Source organism: Phaethon aethereus (genome assembly GCF_964289735.1).
Source record: "Phaethon aethereus genome assembly, chromosome: 2".
Lineage (NCBI taxonomy): Eukaryota > Metazoa > Chordata > Aves > Phaethontiformes > Phaethontidae > Phaethon > Phaethon aethereus.
Genome location: NC_138582.1, coordinates 127,354,983 through 127,362,688, shown reverse-complemented (window position 1 = coordinate 127,362,688; position 7,706 = coordinate 127,354,983).

The following is a 7,706-nucleotide window of genomic DNA, read 5'->3' as shown; positions in this document are numbered from 1 at the left end:
CTGCTAGTCTTCCCACCCATCTCATCAAATTCCAAGAGCTTGCCTTCTCAAAGCAACACATCTCCTTTTCTCTCAACCCTAGACTCAAATGTCATTAAAGAAGTGTCACAGCTTATCATTATCTCTGGAAGAAGCAGCAGATTGTGTGACCTTGTACATAAAACGCATCTTTATCCCCACACTCTTCCATAGCTCCTAAACTTGAACATCATACATTCCCTGTTTCTTGCACACATCAGTTCCACCAGGAGATGGCAATACAGGAAAACAGGAGACAACATCAGAAGACAAGACCATATTTATTCTGTATTTTGCTAACTAAAACTTACTGCCTTTTTATGAGCTTCCAGAAGAGCAAGACCTTCCAAATAAGATCCAGCACACCCAAATATTATTTTATAAATTCAGGTACACACTTAACCCACACCTGCTAAGAGGACTAGTCACACTAATATTTTTTTACTTGAAAGATCTCATTTAGTTTACAGGATTATTCAACTCTGGTTTTCTGATGCTGCTCTAAATAGCAGCCAGTGCTGTCTTGGAGGAGACAAGCATATAATCCCACATAATTCAAACAGGCTTGTAATGCACATTTTTCGAAACTTCTACATGCAAGATGAGTGTTTCATAAAGATCTGATATACACATTTTTGACTAATCTTATTGCAAGTGAGGACAAACTGCCTCCAAAACAAAAGTCTAATTCTCCTGAGACACAGGTACACAAATAAAGACACCGTCCTCTGAGCTCATCCCTTTACAGAGCAGATCTGATGATGTAACACCTTGGAGGGGAAAGCGGCAACACACTTTACACAGGCTTAAATGTAGTTGACTGGGATATTCAGAAGGAATTGTGCAGTTTTTAAACTTTTTTCTTCAATTCTTAAAATTATATAAAATTATCATGAAACATTGCTTCTCTGTACTGGGAACACAACAGCCTGTCAAGAAGGGAAAAATAGTCACAATATTCACATTGTATATAATTTATTTTTATCTTTCATTATCTCCATTAACAAAGTATTAATAATAACTACACTGCTACAACCACAAAAGAGTGCAGTAGTTTCAGCTTTACAAAAAACATGATTCAGATCACCACTGTTATCATGCCCAACAACACACAAACAAAACTGAGACTTCAGACAGGGATCATTTTCAAAGAAATGGATGTATTTACATAAACTGAAATTTAAATCCCACTGAACACCAACTTACTCAGAATTTTAGAGCATCAAATGAAGGAACTATAATAATAAAATATTTGCATTACTCTAAGTTTAGCATAAGATCACATGAAAAAGCCATAGCGTAGACAGAAAACAAGAAGCTGTTGATATTTTGACATTTTCCCCTACCTCTTAGAGGACATTTCTGCTTTTGGAAAGGAGCACTACTCTTGAAACTGAAAGTACCTTTTCTTCCCCAAATAAACAAGCCACTATGATCTCTAGGAGATTTCATGATGCTATTGTCAGTCAATCTGACAGGAAAAGTCTTTACATATTTTATCCCAAATAGCTCCCCATTTTCTCCCATAATAGTTATTCTACAAAACCACACAGTTTTGTTGTTTTTTGTTGTTGGTTTTTGGGGGTTTTTTTGGGGTTCTTTTGTTTTAACTGCAAACATTGTGACAAATTTATAGAAGTGGAAAAAAATGGAAGAAAAATTGCATTTCTCAGGTATGAGTGGATACAAAATAATTTTAACAGTTAACTATTAGTAATAGAGTGCTTACTGAATATTCCTTTTATTGCATATTTCAAAGAGTATCAAATCTCAGTCTATAGAACTATATGATCAACATTTCCTAAGAAAAAAAGTACTATGACCTCTGTACTGGATAGGTGTATGATAACTCAAAAGTAAGTTATAATAGATGCACCACTAACTGCAGTATACTATTAGATGAGCATGAGGATAAAGTCACATGAGAAAAACTAAAGCAGCATTGCTAAATAAATCAACATGACCTAAAAAAGAAAACAAAAAACCCTGAAGTTTATCTCTGTGCTGCAAAAAACTTTCTGAAGTATTTCCAAAGAAAAAAAATAAATGCAAAGTTATTTCTCCAGCACCTGCTAAGTCTGTATTTAAAAGGCCAAGAAAAGATATAAACTCATATAAGAATAAAACCTGGCTGTTAAACAGTGTAAAATCAGCAGTTCTATAAAGGTCATGGTGAAATGGACAGTTCACCCAGCTCTTTCTTGTGCTGTCAGGGGGAAAAAAAAAAAAAAAAAAAAAAGAAAGCACACTCACAACTACTTTTCTTTGTATGACGCTCTCTCATGATACTAAAGAAACAGAGAGACCCTTAGAAGACAAAACCTTACAAAATGGAGCTGTATCTGTAAGAAATCCCTGCCTTTTAATTTTTCTCTTCAAGGACACGAATCAAAATTTAGTTTCTCCAGCATCATGTTACATAATTTAAAAAATATGAACTGTAAGCAACCATCGAAGTGCTTTCCGACACAATACGTGCATTAGATTATTGCACACGTTGTGACTTCTCAAATCTGGCAGTCCCAGAAGGGCTTTCAGGATGGCTTACAGAGTCCAGCCACAAACCTCTGCCTGTGTTTTATTCTGTTTGGCTTCTCCAGTTCAAAGCTACAATTGCACGCACTGCTGCAAATGCCCCAGAGCTGTCACTCTGAAGCACCTGAGTGAATTTGGATCTCTCTGGAGTTGCAATTCATGAGATAATCTGTACTAAAGCAATGAGTTAAAGTGAAAGATTTCCCACTAAAATATTTAAAGTAATATATAGACAAGTTAATGTCTATGAATACAACTGATGTCCATCTTGGCCTACTTAGAGCAAGCTTTACAATCCCACTTAACCACACATCCCATCCCAAGAAAGGTCCCCCTTTTGCCTGTGAAACACACGAAACAGCCTATTTAAAAGGACTTTAATCTTTACTTCCAAACATAAATACATTAAAATAATGTTAAAAAACCCAACCCAAACCACAACAATCTGAATATACTGTTAATAGGATGTAGCATTGAGTTCTAGCGGGAGTAATTATGTCCACATGCAGGTTTGAAGAGATGGCATCACTTAAGTTTTCTTTCACATACTGTAGAAAAGAAGGGTTTCCAGAAACCACTTCTGTTGTTCATTAATGCTTAATGTAGGTTATAGAATAGCTTTGATTCAATATATTAAATATCTTGAGAATAAGAATGTTTTCGCATTTCTTACTAATGCTTAGTAGAAATACAGCTTTTCTCTTCATAGAGCTTTACAAATATTAGTCATTAACACCATGGGAAGCAGTTACACATTTTACATTAGCAAATAGACCAGTGCATAAACAGATTTCTGTAGTTTGAAATGCTAATCTTATTCTCAGATCAGGAGGCGAGATAGTAAAAGCAGCATTATGTTAAATTTTTCCCAGTACCAAGCAGATTCCCATATTGCCCCATCTGTTGATTTAAAAGAGAATAGTATGGTTTTCAAAATATTTCCAAATGTCAAATGCAAATAACTTCAAGATGCTATTTTCCTGATTTTTTTCAGGGCTACTGAGAATCTGAACCATTTTACTTTGTCTATCTTCCAGACTTGAGGGGTCTGACCTCATAACAGTAGTATGAACAGTCTCCAGCTGTTAATAACAAGGTAATAATGTTTGTACTGGTTTACCTTGCCTTACATAGAAGGGTGTATATATGCATGTAGACATAAAAAAACCCCATCAAATTAAAGAAATGCCTTTGATTCACAGGAATCCTGAGTGAGTTGCAGCCTTCACCTTAATTTCAGGAAAGTTGTGCTGCTTTTTTTTTTGTTTTTAAAAGACACTCCAGCACAGCAAAGAAAAATACAGAATTCCTGCAGCTAGCATCAAAAACTCCACACGGTATATAGAGTATATGGCACATGATGTTAAAACAAGCAAGACTTCCAGTCTCTCTAAGCATCTGTCATTTTCCATCTCTCCCTTAGGAATCTCAGGTTCTCTTTGATTCCAGTCATGAACAGCCTGTTCTATGAAGAGAAACATTGCTTTTTAGAGATATTTACGCCATCTTTAGAGCAAAAAATCTGCGCACATGCCTCTCAGTAGCTGCTAGCTTTGGCCACTGCTCATCCTTCCGTATGGACAAAGTCCACATCCCCAAATCACTCCCTAAGAGTGCATGCATACATGGGCACAGCCCTGCAGCCTCAGCATACTTGGCGCTCTTTCAGAAACACGTCAGCACATCAGCTAAATCAGACCTCCAAATCACTTTCATTTTGCTGCCTCCAGGAAATGGAAATCTCTAAGCTCACAAACCAGATCACTGTAGTTCATCTATTGCGAACATCTGGGTAAGCTAAAGGAGCCAAGCAAAATCTCCTTCGGTACAACAAGCAATTTGTTCAATCTCAAGCTTTTTACAATAAATAATCTACCCTCACAAGAACCAGAAAAGTACTAAAAAGCCCATTTATGACAATGGTGCTTCACAAGTTTTACCTTCTCTGAACGGTTTCATACTCCAGTATCTTCATTGCTAATTTGCAAACCCTACGTGTCCTCAGTGTAATGTATTCAACCTGCCTTTCTGTGCATGCTGCCACAACAACCACTTTCACTGACAACCATCAGAAAAGGGGGGGGGGGGGGGGAAGCTCGAGTCAATTAAATATTGTTCTCTCAGCATCATATAATCCTGTTTATTAAACTGTTAAATTTAATCTTGAAGCTACTTAGAGCAATACTGCCAAAGAACACAAGTAGGAACAAGATGGCTTCTGGCTGTTAAACCTTTCTAACACAAATATAAGTATATTCAAAGGTTACTGAAAAACCTGTATGTTCTTATGCTAACATTGAGTATTATTTTAATAGACACTTTTTTGGTGTTCATTCCTTCCCATATCAAAATATTTACAAAGAACAACTACTTACAAAAGCTAAAATAATTTGTTTTGGGGTTTTTTAAATTTTCTTTTGTAAAACAAACAGTAGGTCCTACCTCCCAGTTGTAAGTTTCTTCTCACTCAATTCAACTGTCAGATTAATTAATGTTCAGTAAGTTCACAAGTTCAGTGATAAGGTATTACGAAAGCGTTGTATAATTGCATTAACTTGTAGTTCAACTGGAAACATACCTCACTGTTACAGCTACTAAAAGGCAAATTAAACTGAGTCACACTGATGGCCCTTGATCATCCTGCAATTCGCTAACATAACGTCTGGAGGTTTTTAAGCCATGCCTGGACAGGGTGCTAGATAATCTCGTCCAGGTTTCCTTTTCCATAAAAGGTTGGACCAGATGATCTTTCCAGGTCCTTTCCAATCTGAGCTGCTCTACAATTCTATGATTCTATATTCAGCTTTACATCTCATTATTTCAGACAAACCTGGTCATTTGAACACAAGTTCCTGTTAGCAGCTTGTAAGTGGATGACATTGAATTTGCAAGTTACTTATGCTTCACCTCCCTTCTCAAACTTTATTTCTTCTCCCCAAATGTATTGTCAGATTTTAGTAGCGCCTACCATTTTATACACTAAGAACTCCACATAAAAGTATTACATACTCATGTAAAAAATAATTGATACAATTATAGTATAAACATATAAAAAAAACCTAAGACTGACTGCAAAGCTGATGGTGCATAAATCACATACATACTGAGTCTCTAAAAGTCCCCCTCAGCAGAGCCCACCATTGACTTCTACCAAGCTAGTTATTAGCCCGACTCTTGTATTAATCCTGTCATTGCCATTTTAATAAACTGAAACTCATTGCTGCTGTAACTGTTTTGAATATGGACTCTCTATATAGACTTCCTTTGTTTAGAAAATACTTGTGAAAGAATGAAAACATATATCAAAAGGTAAATCCACACTGCATTTTATCCCATTTACTTCTACCTTTTTGCTTATTTCCTTCAAAATCTATTCTAAAGAAATCGGATATCAATTGCATGTGCAGTAACAGATCTGCACTTTTTCCAGGGTAGTTTTCACTTTCCTAAGTAGACATCCCTCATTTAACATTTTCCAGTTATAATGCACAATCGCCAATTCTATTGCTATCACAAGAACAAATGTTACTGCATTTGCAACTTCATGTACAGTTTTTCCAACACTGTGAGATGAACATACTCTATCTCTCCAACCCTGAGCATAGTAAATACAGTTTGTTCACGTATTTGACCTCATAATTTCACACTTTCTCCACTTATCACATACAAAACAGACATGCTGAAATCCAAACCAAAGTATTTGCTGAAATCCAGGCAATCTTAAAATTATCTCTAATTTATTACCCATTTTTGCTGCACAAAGATGTCACTTTATCCCCTCTCCTCTTTTTAAAGAGCTTTTTACTATTTAATTTTAATTGTAAAACATAACGTAGCTTGTATTGTGGCAATGGTCACTTTACACTTTTCTAAACTCTAAACTGTAGTGTACAACGACTGGAGAGAAAAAAAAAAAAAAGTAGCTTTAGAAAAAATGTGGGGGTTTGGGGGGGAAGGTGGCCAAAACCCTCATATGATCTGATCTAGAGTTCACTCAACCAGTGTTTTCTGACTTCTGACTTCACTCAAGAGTTGTTACCTCAAAAAATGTGCTTAGAATTTGGGGAAATAGTCTCTTACTTGTTCTAGTGCAATCATCTGATCAACGCTTACTTCTGTCACAAATTGTTTTATAAAATACCAATTATTCAGAGAACAAAATCTAGTAGTAACCTAGTAGATTTGTTTTGGTTTCTACAGTAAAAATTCCAGGATACACATGCTAACACCTAACTGGTATTGTTAACAGTAGTTGCATTCGATCACACACCAATCCCAGGAAATAAAATGTCTCCCATAGTCCACAATAACACTTCTCAGAAAACGCTGCCCCAGAAGAGCACCTGTCCTTCAGAGCCCAGAGCAGACTTGACCGTTACAATAATCCTCCCCTCACTCCGCTTCTTCCAGAGCTGGCTTCCAGCATGCCGATTTTACTGTGTACACACAGTGTAAGACAACAGTGGAGTTAAAAGATTCCTCAAGAAACGCAAAAGCTCCCCAGAACCACTCACTGGACAGTTTACAGTCCAACCCACTCTCACTTGTAAGTTGCTGGGAGACAGATTTATTTAAGGAGATCAGAGACATTTCCCTACCAGGTGAAACACCAGAATTTAAAGCGGTAATTTCTCAAAAGTTGAAAGCATCACCAGAATAGAAGACAATCTCAACACTCATCTGCACTCCCTTCTTCCAAGCCAACAGGGCCTGCAACACCAGTATTCCAGTCTGCTCCAGTATTTAATCACGTTTCTGTTTTCACATCTTATGCCAATAACCCGACTTTGTCCGTTTCCTCTGCCAGACTCCGGCAGTAACGCACCAACTGCTGCTCCAAGAACTCACCCAGTTTTTCAGCTTAATTAGCGGCAACTTTTTGGTTAGTTTGATTGCCTACCCGAGACACACCCCCGACTCGTCAGCAGCACCTCTACATCCTGCTGGCCGCCCGTCAGCCGGGTGCCCCTCTCTACCCAGTTACCCCTCGTCTCTGAGGCGGAAGCGGGCAGGGACACCACGTAAGACTCTGCCAACCGGCTCCTTCGGCGAGCACCACCATATTTTCAGAAGAGAAAAGAAAGATCGGCCAGAACCGCCCCCATCCCACCGGGCAAGGGGGCACGAAGCTCCCCGGCACCCCCAGGGACCCC